This window comes from Haemorhous mexicanus, chromosome 6 (assembly GCF_027477595.1).
Source record: "Haemorhous mexicanus isolate bHaeMex1 chromosome 6, bHaeMex1.pri, whole genome shotgun sequence".
Lineage (NCBI taxonomy): Eukaryota > Metazoa > Chordata > Aves > Passeriformes > Fringillidae > Haemorhous > Haemorhous mexicanus.
In genome coordinates, this window is record NC_082346.1 from 23,516,107 (window position 1) to 23,538,627 (window position 22,521).

Here is a 22,521-nt window from a genome sequence, read left to right on the forward strand (position 1 = left end):
TGCAAAAAAAAATCCTTAACATGGACTTATCTGGACTTAAAACAACATATGCTTACTTTATCAAGCACTGTGACCAGTTGCTTGCTCTAAAAATCAGAATAAATTGTCACTGAAGGGACAATACTTTCAAGTAAAGAACCTATCTAAGCAATTTTTCATACAGTAAAAGCAGATAAAAAAACAAATAATCCATCTTAAATTCATGCAGAGGGTCTGGATTGGAGAAAAGACACTAAAGTTTGTCAAGACCTGGAATTTGTTTCAGATGTGATATCTGATCTAATTATGCAACTCTTCTATGAAAAAACTCACACATATTGTAAATAAAAACCCCATAAATTAGGACAGAAACCTATTTCTGAAATGAAAAACCTTTGCTCCAATTCATTACATTTTGATTCCTCAGAGAAGTAGGGTGCTGACATTTGAAAACAAAGCATTTTTAGTAAAAAAATGAAACACCAGGGAGAAAACTTGTAAATTGAATTGCTTGGTATTGCATAAAGACATATAACCAGTTTATAAAGATTCTGATGCCCAAATCCCCTTCAAAAAGAATGAACAAAAAGGAAATTTGAGGAAATTATGTAGAAAGAAGAAATTAACAGACTTTTAATTTTTCACACACCAAATTTTAGACCATACAACAATAATTACTGTTGCCTTTGCACAAGAGGAAAGGCAAAACAACTCCCAGTAATGACATCAATTATTTAAAACTGTAGATTTGAAGTGAACATAGATAAATTTCACACTTCAATATTCGTTCTGAGCTCCCTGTCAACAGTCTGCTGAATCCTTTCAGCAGAGATTAGCTGAAGAAGGGCAAGCTCATTGCAGGATAAAACAAAAAACTTGAGGCCAGAAGACAACAAGCAGGATTCTCCACGACAGATTCAAAGTAAGACAAGAGAAACTGATTAGGGAGGTCATTTCATTGCTTCCTGTTACAATTAGTGAAGACTCATAGGGCTTGTTTAAACTATATCTAAACAATTATTTCATTGCCTTTTAGTAGAGCTTCCAGCTTAATATGACCCAGCCTGCTTGAATCCTTGCCTGTTCAATGTCTTCCCTAGACAGTTCCAGGAACTGAGCCTTAGCTTAGATTCCAGTGATCATATTTCAGCAATGGGATGAGCATCCCTGAGTGCATGCACAGTCCAAGAGTACTGTCATAAATGGAACTTCCCCTACCAGCATTAATCTCTCAAGGCTCATCTTGTGCCCTTACAGCCAGTGAAGGCTGGCTTTGAGAAGCGATAAGGCAATACATCTCAGAGCAAATGTTGCCTAAGCAGCTATGCACAGAATAATACCTTTGTTCCCCCTCCACAGGCAGAGACAGATTGCAAGGCATGGTAAAAACATCTCTACCCACCAAGCCTTTGGCATCATGTCAGCAAAGAAAGTTACCACCACCACAAGAGCACGTTTGACCTTGAGAAAAGCTTAGTGTTAACTGGTACCAGAGGGATTAGTAAATGAACAATTTTTCCAACACAGTTTTCAATTACTTTGATGAGCAATTAAAATGTTAATTAAAAAACAATCCAAAACTCGGTACTCAGAAGGTTATGAAATTATAAGCTCTTGTACACTTGCTGCACTGAAAGCACTAAGAAGGTCACAATGCAGCTGAAGCAGAGAGGTGTAAAAGAGAGGGACTGCATTATACTTGGGTTGTTTGTTTATTTAAAGAGAAAAAAGATACCTTAAGTACAGCTGGCAATGTGTTTTTTGAGTTAGACCAAAGATTTATATAAACAGTGACTTGGCAGATAGTGGCTCCCGGCAGAAACCGTCACTCACCTAGGAAAGGAAAAGAAGTACCTCCACTCTGCTGTCCTCTCAGGAAGTTCAGAGTTCATCAGTCAAGTTCTAAAATTATCATGAATTGTTTAAAGAATAAGGAAGTATTTTTTTTTTTTAATGGCTAAAATTTGGGCTTACTTCCTTTCAGCTATCTATCTCACACCTGCCATCAGCAGAATTAGAAACTGGCTTCCATTTCAACTTCCTGCTGTGATTCTCATGCAACTGTAGAAATTTAGAATTTTGCCTCTGAAGCAAACCCCTAATTACCGTGAGTAACCAAAAAAAAAAGATTCTGAAAGCTAGTAGTACTGCCTCCTTCACTATGGAGCAGTTAAGACCTGTTCAGGAGGGTGAAGTGGCTCACCTGTTCCTTCAAAGCTCCCAACTGAGACCTTGGGCACTTACCAAGTCATGTTTTCAATCACATCTATAAATATTTGCTAGCAAAAGAACCTCAAACGAGCAAGCAAACAAACAAACAAAAAACCAAAAACAAACACACACAAAAAAAAAACCCCACACCCCAAAAAAACCTAAACCAACCAACAAACCTCAAAGTTTTGTCAATTATGGGTTTGGAGTTTTTTTAACAGTACAAAGCTGCATTTAATACAAGGTAGGAAACCAACCTCCCTCTCACTATGCACTGACTCTATCATGGATGCTGCAACAAGTGATCTTCCCTTAAATAGCCTCAAGAACACAAAGTGCGTAATCATTGAAATTAAAACAAAGCAGTAAGGTAACCTCAGCCTTCTAGCATCTTCAAAAAGCCACTGTGATTCACTAAAAGCAAACAAAAATCCTTCTTAGAGAAACATAGGTTCTTGCCATCTATTCAATAGCTGTTGTGTCATATGATTGTTACCTAATATTTGAGGTTAAAGATAGAGATCTTTTGCATTCTTGGAAAAAACTGTAGTGGCTCTCCTATTAAACAGTATTAATTTATTTTTCTATCCATTAAAATCATACTTATGGAAACACGCAGAAGAAATTGCCCACTTCTTACATATCAGTTTATCCATTTAAAGACAAATAAAATAGTAGAGAAAATACTACCAGGGAGTCAAACAGCAGAAGGAACAAGAAAAATATGTATACCACAAAATATAACCCAGACTTTATCTCAGAAGTTAAATTCTTGTTCTAGTGATATAGCTTCTGAAACTGCATTGGACTGCATGGTTGCATAGACCCAGCCACAAGGCAAGAAAAAAAATTTCATAAGTAGTCCCACTGAAGTAAGCCATATACTAAATTGTAAAACCAGTTTCATTTAACTCCACTGCCTAGAGCATGTTAGTACAAAAAAATCCAGAAATTCTTTGCCTTACAGACTGAAAACCTTAATGTTATTAATGAAAGCTTTTATTTTTTTCATATTAATAACATTAATCTACAAAATAATCTGAAAATTAAAATTAAAATCCTTGAATTACACCTTCCACTTCGGTCTATTACTAATATTCTTTCTGATTAATAAATCTCCAGGGCTGTACTTGACAGCTGTAAAAAGACTCTAGTAATACTGAAGGAAAGAGATAAAACAAGTGTCTTCAGTGCAATCTTCTAGGTGAAACTTGATCTGCTAACTGCAATTAACATGAGTGGATTTTGGCCAAGACCTTGTAAAGATTAACACTTTAAATTATTTTATAGATCAAATTAAGATTTCAAAGCAGCATTACTATAAGCATACCATTAATTTTACTTGAATGCATCTGCTGGAAAAAAAATGTGTACTTTTCAACATTATTAAAAGTATTTTACTAAACACTGAAATGTTCAAATGAGTGGTATCAGCAAAAAAGAGCATGTCTGCAATGATTTTTTAGGAGGGAAAAAGTCCCTAAGGTGCTAGCTTTCCCTTTATTTCATTATAAATCCCCTTAAGTCTGCTAATCCAACTTCATTTCTCCAGCATCATTTACATATTGCATGTGAATTTTCATGCAGGTTCTGGCAGTTCCAGGTATTTTACTTAGCAGAGTGTCAGAGAATTCTCACGTTTTCTCTGCGCCACAAAATCCTTGTAATGCCGCCTAAATAGTATTGTGGTACATGCTAGAATGATGGCATTTCTTAGCTGACAAAGTGGACATAGTCTTAAACTAATGCAAGAGAATCAAATATAAAATATTATATTATTAGCATATGTAAGGAAAGTTGGTGGTTTCACCAACCTTGACTGAGAGTGACTTCCTAATACTAGTGCCAATAAAGAGCATAGAAGAAAGTCACTGAAGGAGCTGACCAACATTCACATTTTTAATTTATGCTTTCATTACATATGTTAAGGAATGAGAGCCCTGAAGATAAACAGGTGAGTGAAGCATGTCTCCTTTTCCTACAAGGAAAGTCTTAGAGAAATGGGGTTCTTAAGATTGGAGAAGACTCAGAGCTTACAGCATCTTCCAGTACCGAGAGGGGGCCCACAGGAAGGGCATGTAGAGATAGGACAAGGAGGAATGGTTTTAAACTGAAACATGTTTAGTTTAAATATTAGGAAGGAATTCTCTACTGTGTGGATAGTGAGGCACAGGAACAGATTTCCCAGAGAAGATGTGGATGCCCCATCCTTGGCCAGGTTCAAGGCCAGGCTGAGCAACCTGCTCTAGTGGAAGGTTTCTGCCCATGGCAGGGGGGTCAGAACTTGGGGATGTTCAAGGCGCTGTCCAACCCAAACCACTCTTTTGCTATCACATTATTCAAGACAGCAATCATTTGTGGCACTGGGGAAGAATACTGAATATAAAACCTGCTCAACAGTACTAAGAATTGAACCAATTTCACTGCTCCATATAACTTAAGCTAAACAAGGAACAGTACCAACAGCTTTCAGTAGTTTAATACCTAAAGGCCAGCAATGAACAGTTTGTGTTTCTAAAAAGTCAAGGGCAGTTTCTGCCTAAATACAGATATTTTGTTAACTACAGTTTATTTAAGTTTCCATTAAATACAAAAACATTCTGCTATTTCTTTAAAGTTCCACAGCTGGTTTAAGCACACTGCAAATGTGTTCACCTTTTCTCTAGTTTTCTCTGCCTTTTCTTTGTACTTAAATGGAATTGGCTGTCCCTTTCCATTTTCATCCCAATACCATATAAAACTGTTGATATATAGATTACAACATCGTGCATTTCTCAACATAGGTCCACAGTCTCAAGCACATGTACTTCATCTGAAACAGGATAAGAATTATCAAAGGGGAGAGGAACAATCAGAACACAAATAGAACACACAGTTATGGAACGCATAAATTTCTTTTGTGAAATTCTCTTCTGTTTTGTTTTATGAAATTTCTCTTCTGAAAAGCTTCTGACAGCTTTTCAGAACAGACTATAAAACACCAACTATCAGAAAAGAGGAACACAGGGGTTTCTTCCCCTTTAAAAGTGTTAAACTGAGTAACTGTTTACTCTTAGAGATGGCTTCAAATTTACTTTTCTGCAGTCTGAGACTAATATTTTTTTAGCTGATTTGTGCTACTGTAAAGAAAACATTTCTATACAGTTATTTAATCTTGATTTCAGATATAGACCACAATTTTTCCTGCAAACCATATCTATATGGTCTATGGGGCCAAAATTCAGAGTTCTGATTCGGAGGTTTGAAGCCTACAGTTGCCATGTGGATTCATGTTACATTATGATCATTATGTACATTAATGTTACATGATGTTCTTTTCCCCCCCTTTTTTTTTCCCTACTATCAATATCTCAAGGTTCTGCTGAGATACCCTGAACACAAAAAGACAGTTTGGTTGGAGTTGTTTGAATAAAAAAGCAGAAGAAGAGGAGTCATAGCAGAGAAGTCATGACCCATTTACCTCCAGCGAAGAGATACGAGGAGAAAGTAGTTGGAGGTGGAAAAAAAAAACAAAAGAAAAAGGAGGAAGCGTGGCAGTATGGTTTTAGTAATTCACCTTTCCTTCTTTCTTTTAACTGTAGAAAAATAACTCTGGCAAATAAAATACAGGCATTTCTATCTGCTGGGAAAGATTTATTTTCCTGCTCTATTTACTTCAGCTGACTGCTGTTCTCATTCAAAATTGCTTCATTCTGGGAATACATAACTTGTGACTCCTTTCCTTCAGGAGCCATTTAATTTGTGGTCCTTTGGTTTTCTCTTCTACCCTCCCCAAGAAATTTCTTTTTATTTCCTTCCTAACATTCTCCTCAGTATCATTCTGTTTCATCTGCTGATATTTTTATATTGGATTCTGTGAGCCAGACTATAGTTTTACAGCCAAAATATTTCAGTTAACAGTATAAAAGACAGATGGCAGAATTTGCAGTGTTTTAGTAGAGATGTCTTTTACTAACAGTCAGTACAAGGAGAAAACAAAAGGTTGCTTAAACTTTTTTCCACAAACTTTTGCAAATATGTGGAAACACTGGGAAATCCGGGCAAATGTTTAGAAACTCTCTTGCTGAAAAAACTCAAAGATGCAGATAGATTACTCAATATTGCACATTCATGAAAGGAAGGCCACTGGGTCTCCTTTAGGCAAGGGGGTAAAACCTGACTCCATTACAGCCATTGGCAGTAGCTCCAGAATCCACTACTTCTTTTCTGCAAGAGAAGGTCCTGATAAAAAAGTTACTCTTTGTTTACTTCTTGGAGGCCATTCCTGCATGTTTTTATCACTTTATTACCATTTCTGATTAGGTGGATAAAGAAGGGAAATAAAATTTATCTATATTTTGTAGGACCTAAATAAAAAAGTGTAATGCTCAAGGTCAGAAAGATTTGAAAGTTAACCTTCTACCCAAAGTGTTCACAGGAACTACAGCTTGCAGAGGACCGCCTGACAAATTGTTTTTTTTTTTACAGTTTCATCCTCCCAGATACTCCTCTCAAGAAAGCATGAAGGCCAAAAAAATTAGGATAAGAACCACATGGTATCACCATAAGGAGAGTAGGTGGAAATATTAAAATGGACACATTTATTTTATAATATGTGTTTCCCCACTGCACCTCCCAGATTCACCTATCTTTTGATTCTAATATTTCTGTGCAGTCACCCACCTGATTTTCTGTGTTTTTCCATGCATAAACAAAGCCTCCAGCTTGCAAATGGAGAACACAATTGTACCAGAAATTGTATGCTGACCCATAATTAAAGTGAAGCTGCACATAACAAATAGTAAAATTTGCTGCTGCTACTGCCTCTTTTGAAGCTTTCCAAGCTTTGAAAAGAAACACAATTAAAAAACAAAAAATCATCTTGGGTTAATTTGGCATGGATTGGTAATTTTCAGTGAGCTTGAGACAATTGCTTATAAACTGCATATAGTGGGGCTTGAACCTTTTGCATTGCAATGAGCTTCTGCCACCTGTCTCAGAGTCCTCACTACAGAGACATTGGAAGTCACAGCACAGCAGTTCCAATGAAAACACACCCACATAAAAAACAACACAAAAACAACACAAAAAAACCCAACATACTGAAAAATATAGGACAGTATAAGCAGAGTTTTCTGTTTGATCCAGTAGTATTCTTCCCTCACCCTTCCCAGGACTAAGCAACATGCCAACAGCCAGCCAAAGATGTGAAGATTCACAGTTATTTTTATGAGTTACCACATGGCTCCAGGTCTAACAGGGGGAAGGAGCCCCCTCACTCTGCATTTTGGTGGAAAAGTGGAAGCTCACTTCCCAGCTAATTCCAGATTCACAGTTATAACATGGAACATCTTAAGAGCAGTAGCAGAAGAGTTTGTCACATCTCTGCATATGGCTTCCTCTCCACGAGCCAAAGGTCTGTACAAGTCTCCAGCGAATGCCACTACGCACAAACTCCTCTTGTTAACAGAAATATTCTCTCTAATTCAGACCTATTTTAATTTTAACAATAGCATTCTGCTATTTGATCACACTTGCCAGTTTCAATTAACACCTGAAAATCTCCTCTATTCACATTCCAGAGCTTAAAATGGCTTAATATCCCATTAACTTTCGCACACATAAATTTAACATTAAAAAAAAAAAAAATTAGATTGCTGGAATGCTTGAAAAGGAGACAAAAGTACAAGACTGCTTCAAATGCAAATGAAATCTCACTAAGACATTCACCTTTAACATTACTATCTATCAAAATAATAGGAATATGGATGAAAGATGCAGATCAAAGCAACCTTTCAAAATTGTCGATTAACATGGCTATTGCAGGACATCAATTTTTATGCTTCTTTGGGCCGTCTATAAATTATGTATAGTTACTACTTGCATAGCAGTAATTTTATTTAGACTTCATTTCCTTAGTTTGCCCCTGAATGTAATGTGGTTTTGTTCCTTCAATATTTTTCTTCAGTTACTGTTTTTTTCTCAAAAGGCATCTGATGATGCTACCCTGATCTCTATTTCCTATCTTTCCTCCACAGAAGACAAGGAATCATTTATCATTTTATCTTTAACATAATGTGTCTCAAATCACCAAAAAGCTCTTATGCTCTAAGTTAGTTTTCCAGGAGACCTGTGGAAGTGGTGCTCTCTGTTATACATCTTAATGCCAGCAGAAGAAAAAATCTCTTCCCATTTTTAAATCCAACAGATATTCTACCAAATCTTTTATTTATCATATTCCAGGCAAAGCAAACTAGCAGATTTAGTAAAAAAGGGACTGGTAAATCTAATCCTCCTTTTTGAACACACATATGGTAAATGATAGCATTATGGAAAAGAAAACATAAGATAGGGAAGGTAGAAGAAAAGATCAAGCACTGAATTTTATAAAGATTCTTGGTATGATTTAGCAGCATTGCAAGGACTACCTCACATCCACTAGACATAAAATACAAACTCAGATATTAAAGTTAATCTCCATAGTCCAAAATATGAGTTCTTGTCATTGTGTAGGACTTGTAGTTCTTAACCATTGTGTAGGTGGAAGGGCTGCCCTTCACACACTTCTCCCAATCACAGCTCCTGCCACTGTAGAACTGTGTGCCTCCGGGTTTTTCACATTTGCATTTAAACTGGATAACTTAAAGAATTTTATGTTAATAAAAATAAGAGGAAAATGCTAGAAATCAGAATAAGAGTTAATTCTACATCACCATTCTCTAAATTAAAAATTTGTTATTCTAAATATTAAAAATTTTCAGTCATCTATGATAAAATAATAACACATTACATACAGCTCAGCTATATAACCCAAGCGGTGAATAACAGATAACAGAAGCAAATAAATTACTCATTTTCAATGGTTCATTTCATGCCATTAGTTGTTGAAAATCATTTGCTAAAAATAGCTGATATTTATGAATGACTATTACAATCACAGAAACAGGGATGTATTAAAAGGTAGGGAGAAGGAGAGATCGCATTTGTAATTAATAGCGCTGATAATTAATGCTTTAATTAGTTTGATCTGTCATGAATTTTATTACAAGTGACCAGACTTTCTGAGTCTGAAATTATGATTTCATGCCTTACTGTACACAACAAAAACAGATCAGGAAACAGCCGCTTTTACAGGGCGTGCAGAAGGTTCTAGTGTTCACAACCATCTAATAAGAAAGGTGTGCTGAGCTGACAGATGGGTCTCAGTGCTGTTGGTATCCACGTTACACCTGACTGCTTCCTTCCTGTGTTCACCCACATGAAGTGCAGCTAAGAAAAAGCATAGCAGATACCCGATGAAATTTCTGACCTTCCCTCCCACCCTGCTTTCAAAGTACTGAGCACTTCAAAGGATGTTTTCTCTTAGTGGGATAGAGATACCAAGAGCATGATGCTAAAAACAATGAAAACCAAGAAAACAGGGAATAAAAACAGGGGTTTTTGAACTTTTTGCATGACCATGAACTAGAATAAAATAATTCTATATTTGAGGCAAAATTTGATTTGTAAAACACAGCAAATTTTTAGACATGGCCATTTTTTATAAAAGTTCCCAAATCCAAGCTATTAAATGCTATTGTGTGCAAATGTGAAGTGCTAAAGAGACAAAGCACATATGTTAAAAGAGAAACTAATTTTCTCATGGACTGCAGAAAAAGAAGTCAGATGATATTTTATTTATTTTACTAAAAGTACCATAAAAGTAATATGATAAGAGAATTTTACCATTCCCTTGGTAAAATGGTACCGAGAGAAAACACTAAGATTTGTCATACTGTTTTATTCCAAATATTCCATCTGAGTTCAGGTAGTAAGCAAAAGTTGGTTTCATCTGAATTCAAGTCATGAGGAATCATTCATTTCTCCCAGCCTCTAGGTATTAATATCTATATGTGACAATATTAAAGATTTAAGTGATTAGGGGATAAAATAACTAAGATAAAAGTAAATCTTGGATTTACACAGTGACCCAAGTTATCTGCTTTCTAATAATTTCTTTCAATTAGTTTTTCTATTTCTTTTGATTTGCTGTCAGATACTAAATTGATACCTTTATGGACTTTTTGCTGTATAACTTCACAAATGTTCCTTCTGACTACTAAAAGTCATCTCAACTTTCACATTTCACATACAGCATCAAAATTGACATTTGTCATGTGGAAAATTTAGCCCTTACCTAAATCAAATTTAATTTGCCACTTTATTATGCAGCTACTGAGTTGTGTAAGATCCTCCTTCAGTTCTTTAATTTAACTTTAGTATTTCCATTTACAACCATCAAAAACTTTCTTACTACCAGTTGTACATTGTTCCATATGATAGGCAGCCCTTGTCCCAGTTCAAATATCTTTCAGTTCCTCTGGTGGCTTTGTGAGCTGATCATTTGTTCCTTCCCTGTGTTTCCCATGCTTAAATTCCTGATTTACCCACTCAAGGAGTTCCTTTCTTATTGCCCTGCTCATTGCTTTGTACAGAGGGATTCACTTTACAGAAGTTATGCTGCCCTTTCCTCCATGTATTTATCCACAAGGCCTTTTGCTTTTTGTACAGATTTTAGCAATTTGCCACATACAGTTGCCCAAATCTTCCTGAATCCCTGTTTTGGACATGTATTTTGCACCTTGCAGCCTTGAAGTATGTGGGCAGCAGGAAACACGAAGACACAAACTACATTTATTGGTTATATGTAGTGTAGTTTTTTAAATTCATTTTCACTTTCCTTCTGAATTCTTTTCTGGTCCTGGCCCATTGATTTCATCTCTTGTTTGTACAGCTCTACTGCTGACAATGCTTAGTCTCTGAAATGACTTTAATCCAGTGTAAGACCTCAAAAGCTGTCATTAACATGGGCAAATCAAGCAACAAAACATTGCCTGTCCTCTGTAACCCCATTTTTAGATTGCTTTATTATAAGTGCTTTAAACTGATCACATCATGCCCTGAAACATGAACAAAAGCTTCTCCACAGGGACAGAGTATCAGTAATTGGTGCTTGTCTTTTCAAATTCACATGCTAAAGTTCTTAAATTATGTTTTGTACAGATAATACAGTTGCTAATGAAGCCAGAAAGATCTAGAAGGACACTCATCCTCAGCAAATTCCTGTGGCGAGGACAAAGACAAAAGAAAGAAAACAAAAAACCACCACCAACAAAATCAATCTTTTAAATCTGTACTTTTTCCATAATATTTTAACTAATAATTTTAATATTCAGTATAATAACTTAGTTTTCATATCTATTAGTTCTAACATCCCATATATTTGCAAATGTGTGACTCAGTCTTAGACATGCATTCTTCAGAACTGGGAAAAAAACCCCAACCTAATAAAAGAGAGGCCTCAGACACCCAAGATGATATTTCATTGGTCTGGATAGCTGTTGCAGCCCTTTTTTGATCTATGGGAAATTCAGGCACAGAATATAAAACTGATTTTCTGGAATTCAACTTCCTTTGAGGTGGATGAATAAGGGTGCTCTAAGATGCACTGAACAGCCTGCTTTGAAAGACTGACAAAAGATCAGATTCACAATTATACCCATTCCTTCACAGATGACATTTCCAGAAATGAAATAGAATAGACCTTAAAAAAAAATCAATAAAAAAAGCTAAGCTAAATCATTAGCAAAACTAGCAAAATATCTTTGCAGATATGAAAAGCCAAGAATTTACATGGACTAAACCACTCACAGTAAGGCAGTTCCTTCCTCTCACGTCTCTTGGATGTCAGTTGCTTAATCCACATGTTTTATCTCACCTCCTTCCCCTCCTGATTTTCAGTTATCTCTTGAAATTCAAAGTACAGCACAGAATAAATGTAATCTTACACATTATTACCCTGTCTCTTTCATGTAAAAGAACACAGTTTGGCAAATATTAGTAGACCTTCCAGTATTCCACTCCTCCTACTCAGTGGCTGAATAAATACTTCACATTAATACTTAACATAATAGAAGCTGTTTGAATGGTTTCTGGCCTTGGAGCCAGGACATATATTTCACATTGAAAATAAAATGCTGACCCAAGAGAGAAGACTACAGATTTTACATTGTGAGAAAGGAGGAAATCAAGGAAAAGAAAAGGACATAATTTAACAAGCTAGATGACTAAATCCATCCCTAAAATAGCTCTGCTGAAAGCAAAGGGGCTATTTCCAGCAAGGATGAATTCATGCCAGAAATATCAGTTATTGGATTGCATTAGCAAACAGAGTTTTACAGCAGTGAAAATTCCTTGGATCCACAGCCGTGAAAAGAAATGAAGTAAATACCTTCCAAGGCCACTGCATCAGACCTCTGTGATGAACCTGAGATATATTATGCCTACAGTGTTCCTGCTGGAGTCACTCCTATCACCTGTCTGGGTAAATAATGGAAGGGAAAGAACAAAGTGTACTATAAAGAAATTAGGTGATGGAATTAAGAGAGATGTGGGAAAAAATTGAGAACTCCTAGCTAGACAATCTAAGATGCAGCAGATTAATTAAAAACTCAGGTAAACACATTGCCCTTCTCCCCACTTATACCAGGATGTGGTGAGAAACAGACAAGTTGCCACATTTAAAGAATAATAAAGAAAGTGTCAAAAAAAAAAAAAATCACAAAAACTCAGCATGTGTTATGGAACTCCTCACTGCAGTATCCCAGGTAGTCCAGCAGTAATTGTATCACCTCTATGAATATATGAAGTTCAACTGCAGAGTAGGAATATATCTCCAAAAAATTCCCTAGTAAAACTAAATTGAAAAGTATGATTTATCATTACTATTTTTAAGGATCTAAAAACACTTGTTGCACAGAATTCAGATGATGTTCAGATGTTCTAAACTGACAGCCTTAAAAGCATATAGACATTAGACAGTGATTTGAGTGGAATAAAATCTCAAAGAAATATTTACATACAGGAAGAGTAACTCAATAGCCACCAACTGCTACATAAAGTCAAATTAGAGTAAGATCTAACTATTTTGGAAATCAGCTCTTCAATTAATAACCAGAGATCAAAATAGATAACTACTCTTTGATAAAAATCTAAAAATTCACAAATTAAAGAGACCTTTTTTCACTAAAAGGTAAAGCCCTAAAAGACAGAAGATAACTATTTCTAATAACACTGAGTGTTATTAGAAGCTGCAGGCAGGCAGAATTCCTGAGTAGCATTGAAAGTATTATACTTTCATTTAGTATTGAAAGTTATATATCCTTTTTGACTGCACTACATGGAAATACTTTGAAAACAAGACAATTAGCATTTTAAATATTTTCTTTTTCCCAGACCTTCATGGATATCCACGGCCTTATACTGCATAATCTGTGCATAATTTGTAAACCCAATTTGAATATACTACCAATAGACATATACAGTATAAGTCATAACAGCTACTGACTGTACTAACAAAATGCAGCTATTGAGCAAAAAGTGGCTTTACATACAATTCAGTGGACAAGGATCATTCTCCAGTGCATGCCACTTTTTTTTTGTTCCATGAAGCTTGTAACAAATACTTTGAAATCCATGCATCTTGCTACAACTCTCTGTTCTTCTTTAACTGAAACCTCTGGAATATATCTCTTAGAATTCTAATGTTAAATTGGGTCAACCCCACTAGATTCAGACAAGTTAACACTTGTATAGGAGGAAACAAGGGCACACAATGCCCTTTAAATTTAGACAACCTTTTAGTGCATCTTACAGGCTAAAGCACAGAAATGCAGCTGTAGGGTTTCATTCCAAAATCAGCTTTCCAATTGCATGCTTGCACACTTTACATCACACTGCAGCTGGTAGCCTGCTCCTTTGAACCTGGCCAGGTTGCATGTTGTGGCCCAATGAACTGCTCAAGGACAGTGCTGAGGACAAACTCATGGAAGTAACTGGACTGTACCCTCCCAGACCAGTCTTCTCACCAAACCTCCCCAGATTTCACACAGGCAGGCTCAGCTAATACTCTTGGGTGTATTTCCTGTAAGCAGTCACTTCAGCACAGGTCTCCACCAAATATGTGATCCACGGGGGCTTTCAGCTCCTACTGCATTGTGGGGTGTCCTGGCCACAGGGAATCAGGACATGGATACACAGCGTAGTACCCAGCAGAGTTAATCATTACTGGGTTCAGCCACTTGGACCATTGGGTAACTGAAGGGACTCTAATTTGGGAGGAAGAGCAAAATGAACCCTTGTAGATGGTACTCTCAGCACGTTGTAGGACTTTACCCTACAAGAGCAGGCTGCTTATTTCTGGTTTAGTGCCTAAACCAGAGTAATAATCCAACACTAATGGTTGCTACTAATTAGACTTTTAAAGAGCTCACTGGGAATTTGTAGCTAAATATTACTGTGCCAAACCCCAAAAAACTGGCCATATTTTAACTGCTTGACTGCGGCTGAAGCAGACAGAAATAGTCTTAAAATGTGGCATAATTATTCAGCTGTGTTACAAGCTAGTAGTCAATGTTAATTATGCATTAAAAGCTAAGAATGTTATTTATGACTGTCCAGGGTATTATTTATTTATAATGTGCACTGAGGCTTTTTGACAGAAGGCTGTCTTATATGTTCTCCATGATTTAGGAGCAGGAGCAGGAAAGAGCATCCGAGATTTCATTTTATTTATGTGGCACTCATCTCTTTCTGTATGGTAAATATAAGCAGCCACCCAAACTCAATTTTGGATTTAAAAAATATAATCAACAACCAATTAAAAGAGCAAGTCGACATGTAAATCTGCTATGCAATTGAAATCAACTTTAAACACTCCTAACTAAGAAAAGAGTATGTATGAAATATCTCCAACACCTTCCCCCTCACTGAGTTACACAGAAAGTCACATGATGCTCTGCAATGAATTCAAAGCAGCAATCAGCCAACACATCTTCTCACAAGGAGATTTCACAAAAGACAGGGCTTTAACAAACCAAAACAGATAAGTTTGATTTTTTTTTTTTCCTTAACCAAGAATTATTCCAGATCACCATGAGCCATAGCTAAATTTCTTTTTCCAGGATTTTGGAAACTCTCTTGAATGTATACCACATAGGTTTTGCTACAATGAAAAGCTGCCAAGAACTACTTTCCAGCCCATACAAACACAGTAAGGGACAACAAAACCAAGGAAGTAGCAGAGATTCTATACAATGCTTGCTCTTATGAATTAAGGTCAGGAAGAAGCATGATGGCTTAACATGTGGCAAAGTCTACTGGCTAATTTTGAAATTAGATTTAACACAATGGCATTCCAGGGGGCTCTTTGGGAGAGACAGCAGAAAAGGGGAGAATCTAAAAAGTGGCAAAGACTAACAGATATGAACATCTGAGAGCAAATATGTTCAATGCTACGTTCAAGGGCACTGCATCAAAATTATCAATGCGCTGTAATCCAGAAGCAAAAAAGTTTGGGCAGGAAATATGAAATCTAGAATTGTATAAAATGCAGTTGTAAATTGGCCAAATTGTACTCACCACTGAATTTCTATACATCCTTTCAAGACCAAATAGCTTATAAATAATTTAGAATAAATGCAAATTAACTAAAAATAGATATTTGGATTTTTTCTGCACGGCAAAAGGAAGAGATTTAAATCAGAATTCAAATGGCTTCAGATTTATTCAGGCCACTACCTCTGAGCTTTAGAAATGAAATAAATAGACTTCCAAAAGATAACAACAAACCCCTGGGGTTTTTTTGTTTTGCCATAAACCCACCCAATATACAACTGAGAGAAAGACTCCTGATTTTCAACCAGTTCTCAGTTACAAGTGTTCCTGGTCATTTCTCCATTATTCAACCATGCTTATCTTTGTCTACTCCTACAGAATACATACACTTGCAGGCATAACTACTGTCATTTGTGTAGTTCCTGATACAAAATCAGTAGATAAAGGGACAGCACATCCCTCCCTCCCTTTTCTTCAAACCAGAACTTTGCACTTTAACATTCTTAAAATCCATTCTCATATCAATGCCTCTACCTATGGTTACCTTTCACTGTCAGAACGGGTAATAGCTGTCGAAGGGTAATGAATTCCACTCTTCTAGTGCTCCAGAAATTACTGAAAATACCCAGATTTTGGTTTGCTAAGGTTATTCTAAAAGGATATGGACAAGTTTATACTCTATCCTTTTATTTTCCCCCCTCATGTTGCTTAATATAGCCCTTGCCTCTATCTTATTGTGAAACCTTCTAAGCAGACCTCTCTAACCTCAATTTCTTTTTAAGGATAGGCAAAGTAACTGCGATGGGACAGCTAAGACAGCATTCTTTTATTTTCTCATGCCAAAATATAAATTCTAAGGACTCAAATTTAGCAGCTTGCAATACAGAAAAAAAATATTATTGCATCAAACCCTATCATGAAGTAAGCAGATTAGGAATGCTGGAAAACAAGCCAACTTGAAATCCTTGCTAGCTATTTCATTTCCCACAGGATTTTAGAGGCAGTTCAGAAGAAGCTGCCAGCCTCGCAGTCTCCAAAACCTCTCTGTGTAATAACTTTCTTCTTATGAAGATTAGCAGGTTTTTGCTAATAATTATGTAAACCTCCCTGAAGAATCACAGGCTCTCCTCTATCACACCACAGCCTGCATTGTCTACCCTCTTTTTCATGTTTAAATGAAATACTCTTTTTCTCCATGCACAGATTCACAGCAAAGATTTCAGGGCCATTTGCATACTACAAAAAAGGAGTGATAGCACCTCCAAATGAGATATTGTGAACTTACAGAAAATAAGGATGTAAAAAATGTGAGTCTGGATGGTATGATAAATGCAGCTTGCCTTCCCAGTTGAGAACCTGCCTTTGAACAGGGGCTGCAAATGCAATACACATTACAGATGGCTGGAAATTTGAATGGTCAGCCTCATAAGCCAAAATCACAGATGTTTAAAAGAAAAGTCACTAAGATGTCAATAGAAATGTGCTGTCCAAGTTCAACAAGTTCCTGTTCCTAACAGAGATGGGTAACTCTCAGTACCACACACATCACTGACATCAGGTAATGTATGAACAAAAATTCATTCAAAAAGCCTCCCAGGAGTATTTTTTTAAAAGTAGGCTTCCAAACACAAGGCATCGGCCATGGGCAACTGAGTTATTGTTCCACTTTGCAAGATGTAAATCATGCAAATCTTTAAGACTAAAATATTTATGCACTTGGATTGTTTTTCAGATTGCAAATGTTGTCAAAAGGCACAAAACATTAGTCCACCACCAGCCCTATGGTAGCAATAATATATACATCACTACATTAATATGACCAAATTTACAACTGTGCTTTCAAATTCAGACATTCAAATTCTAATTCACAAACATAGGTGGATTTAATTTTATCCCATGGTTAATTCTCCTGCTCAGACTTCTTGAACTTTTCCAAGGCTGGACACCACTAAAATCTAACAAATAGGACAGCAAACATACACAAGCATAGGACAAATGGCATCTTCACAACAAAGCAGTAGTGAAACACCCCAACTGTGCATCACTTAGAACAAACCCATTAGTGCTCAAAAATTATATACTTGACAAACATTTTCAGAGAAATTAAACATTCAGCATTTCTGACAGCCAAGTTCATTTAACACACAGGGGTTCCTTGACAGGCTCCCTGCTATCCCAGCACTTCTCTCTGTCATGACGTTTTCCATGCCAAAAGCCACAGAAGCTCCGTTTCCAAGTGATACAGGATAAGCAATAAGGGCCCATAAGAAAAAGTGGAAGGGCCCTAACCCTGTCCATACAACACTAGTTTCCTTTTCCCTGTGTTCTGTGTGTGTCCTCATAATACCTGTGTAACTAATAGCTATCATAACATTCTAGCCTTTTGTTCATGATGGAGGAAGCCCCCATTTCTGTAAGCCCTGTATTTCTCTGGAAATATTCTGTTCTCTAGTCTCTTGAGAGCCTATTTATTTTTATCCTTAGCCATCACAGTACTGCTGATGGCACTAATGTCCCTTTTCCCCAAAACAGGAATAACCTTTATCCCCAAAAACGCAAGCGGATGCATCAGTTTCTCAGCTTGTCCTCTGCTGCACTTCTAACTTCCTTTTTTCATTCCCCACCACACAATCTTCATACTGTTCATTTCTGAATCATCACAGTCTTCATCTTTGTTCTCTCATTATCTGACTCCCAGTCCCTAATAGGGTCCCTGTGGTTCCTTTTCCCTTCACTACCATCATGGTCTCTTAAGTATCAGAACAGAGAGTCTATATTCCCCATGGCAGATTCATCACTGTTCTGCAAGGCTCTCTGAGCACAAAGCCAGTCCTCTCTTACCTAATTCTTATTATTAGGCCTCAGAAAACTAAATCATTCAGCTTCCAAAAAAAACTTTTAGAGAGAATAAGCAGAAACAATTAATAGGAATGACATAATAGTCACTGAAAACTGCCTATCTCCAGCTGCAAGCAAATGCTAAGGTGATTTAGCAGACAACTGCTATGATGACAGCAATTTCTCTCCTGTTTTCTCTGACTTATTTTTCTGGGTTTTTAGTTATTTCAAGTTTTGGATATGAAGAAACATGAAATTTTTAGTTTTCTGACACGATTAAAAGAATACAAAAATATCTGAAAATGTTCTAAAAATCAGTTTAGGTATTAACACTCAAGGAAGTAAACAGAGGAGGAGTAGGTAAAACAAATTTCTATGAATGAGACAAAGGTTTATTTTACAATTATCTCCAAAGGCATGACGAAAACGAACATCAGGATGCTGAAGTAACCTGGAAAAGTTCTCAAGGGTTAGCAAGAAGTCATTGCAGGGGAACATAGCTGATTGAAACTCCATTAACCTCCCCGCTAGAGTCACCACTACCCTAAGCCAAAGCCTAAGCTCATAATCAGGGGTGGTCCAGATCAGATAAAATGTAGGAGCAGCAATGCTGGGGCCTTGCTGGGATGTCCTGGGCATGCCTTTTCCAGCCCCAGAGTTCCAGGAGCTGTAGGCTCTTGGACTCTCTCAACCCTAACCCTAACCACAAACAACATTTCCAATACAAAGAAATTATTCAGAAAAAAGGGGAAAACTACAGTCCACTGACAAAAGATGTATTTCCTCTTCCTCCACAGAAGAAAACCCAACTGTTACCAAGCACATTCTCCTGTAAAGTTAATCAAGACAGCAGTAACAAGGTGACTAGAAGGTAATGTAACAGCAGAAGAACACAGTTTACAGCACAGGGACTTACACCAGCTGTTTTTCTTGCTGGAATTCAGAAACATATTAACCAGTTCTATCTTAATGTTAAATAGAAAAGCTTTATAGAGCTGGCTTGCTAAATGCACTCTCCCAATGTCTCATCATCAGCTGTCTTTACCTGCTATCCTACTAAACCTGTTCAAAATTATTAAATTAACAGCAATACAGAAATATAATTATTTTTCAACTAATGTATTAATCTCTTCAATCCTATTTTAACAGAGTAGCCTTCTCATTCATGTTTGGATTCTATGCCCCATTGCAATGTATTGCTTCTCTATAAATCTCAAAATCTAAGTTGCAAAATGCTGACTTCAATGAGCAGAAGCCATATCCTAGACCTCTTAAGCCCTAGATCCTGGTACTGACAGATATAATTTCCACTGAATCTGTCTTAGAAAACTCACAGATTCTAGTACTGGCTTTGAAACTTTGTAAATTATGACAAAGGGGGTAGATGTTTGAGGGCTTGTTTTGCTCAATTACATCCTTTAAATTCAGGCAAACTGATGAGCTTAGCAAGGTAGGGTCAAAAAACCCCAAATTCATTTGAATTAATTTTCTACAAGGACAGGGAGAGAAGAGTATATGGAGACACTCAGCAAGGCCCATCCTTTTTTTTTTCTTTTTCCTTCAGAATTTCAGTACTTATCGAAACAACATTTTTTCTGTACATCTCCAGTGCCATCCTGAGGGTCCTTCTACTGAGGGTTTTGGGATTTATTCTTTTTTAAGCACAAAGTTGGCCATTACCTCTGGATCAGTTTTCCAAAGCTAATGCACAGATTAAACAGACATCAGAAACATAAAAAGCAAGAATAGACTGATTTTTATCATAACAATTGTGGTTATGATTCTAAGAGGAGCAGCCTTTTTCCAAAACACAGTCATTATCATATTAATGACAAGCTAGGTAGGACACAAATGAATGTGCTTCATCCTACCTAGGGAATTAACTATCCATCCAGCCATTAATTCCAGGTAACTACCACGTTATTGAGGATTACTGCTGCACCAATCTTTTGTCATAAAACCCATAGCAGTTAGACACAGCACTACACTTTTGCTATGATGAAATATTTACATCATGACACTTATAACACCTTGCTTTTACCAATCCTTGCACAGCAAAGAACACAGACCCCATGTTATATGATGCCATTGGCATCTCCTCACATACATGCCGACTGCTCCATTCCATTCACTCACACAGGCTCATCAACACAAGACAAAAACAAATTTCTGCCAACACCTGTAAGTGGTTATGCTTAGGTATCTGAAAAAACAATAGGAAACCAATGATTTAGTATTATTATTATTAAAATAAAAATTTAAAATAAGCTAAGTTAGGTTGCTTACAAAGGAAGAACAAAAGTGTTTAAAAATGTTTCAGGGTGCAATTTGAGTCAAATAACAGAAAAATAATTTTTCCAAAGGCACAAAATAAATCACAGAGATTGAAATTCACACACCACCTTCACTGCAGTTTTTCTGTCCTTGACCTTTGCTATTTAACATTAAAAATGTCAAGCACAGACACTTTTTCTAGAGAAAGACACAATTCAAGAGCAATCAAAAGTACTTACAGGTACTTTGTTACAGAACAGGGTACAGCACCACAGCTTTCATTAAACTGCCTGGGTCAAAGAATCCAATAGTTGTGGATGTTCAGGAGAAGCTGTAATGTGGAATTTTCTATGCTGTTTCTTCCCACACCCTCTAAAGATCAAATGAGTATTTTGTCATTGGTTGTTTTATTGAAAAAACATATTGAGAAAGAAAGAGAAAAAAAGAAAAGCCAATAGTGTCTTGCATGAAAATCTGACTTGCAACAACAAAGAAAGTGTAATGCTGAAAATTCTTCAGAAAAAAATGATAAAAGAGTTTATTCTGAAGAGCAATCCCTAAATATAACCCAAATAAACAAAATGAAAACAACAGGCCACATACTACAGGCGAAAATCCAATCCACATCACATAGGCTGTGTGAGACACTGAGCTTTTCATGCAAGTTGAAAAAGCAGCACGTACCTTTTGGGAGCACAGCTAAGCAGTCAGAGAGCTGGTGTATTTTGGCCAGCACATAGATAGGTGCTGACAGGGAAGCCAGATGGCATCCACCTAGTCCAAGTGGCTGGCTGCCTCTTGGCTGGCCACCTCATGGTGCTTCTATCCCTGCAGCAGAGAGGCTGGCCTGCAGGTTAGATACCAGATTCTGCCTTGGAGCCTTGCTTCCTTTACTGGGGTGTCAATGGCAGACAGCATGTCAAGAGAAAAGGAAAAAAATGGAAGTCTTGGGAGACTGGGAGACAATCTGACACAGGGAACAAGGTAAGAAGAATAGAGAGGAGGATGTTCTGCGGGAGAAAGGCAAAGACTGTCACCTACAACAGCTGAGTATTTAGCAGCTCACCTCTGCAATTGAGATGGAAACTTCAACAATAGAGGTTATATTGACATTACAGCTCTAATACCAAGTGCATTTAGAGTATGACACTTGACAAGGAAACACATAATTCTTTCTCCTGTTCTTTCCCTGAAACTGCCAGAACTAAAGCTGCCATTCTTAAGCAGTCAGTAAAAACAAGACCTTTTTAAAAGGTTTTCTAGCATGAGATTAGGACACAATTCTTTTTTCTTTTTCCAGTTCACAGCTGGAGTTTTTTTTCCAGTTATCAGTTGGGAATCAAATTACTAGATAGTCTTGGAGACTAACTTAAGGACCTGTGATTGGTACAAAATGTAGCCTAGTGTTAAACTAGTATATATAAACTAGTGTTATAAATAGATACTGGGAAAGAAAATCTTTATCCTGTCTGCTACTTCACCACTCTAAGATCACAAGCAATTGTAGCCATGGCACTCTTGTTTTAAACATGATGATGATTAAATCCTTAAAATAGCCTTTGCTTTTATTTTTCGGATTAGTGATATTAAGTATTAGTTCTTACGTTTAAGAAGCCACCCCATTTCCCAATACATGGTAAAACTGAACTGGTAGCACTGCTTGCTAGTGTCCCATGAGGATAAGCCAACAGAAATCAGCTCATTACCACCACTTAGGCTGATACCACTCACCTGTGGCAGATTATATTTTGCAAAGACCACCAGCCCTACTGCCTCTGAAAGGAGTTTTCTGGTTTAACTTAGATG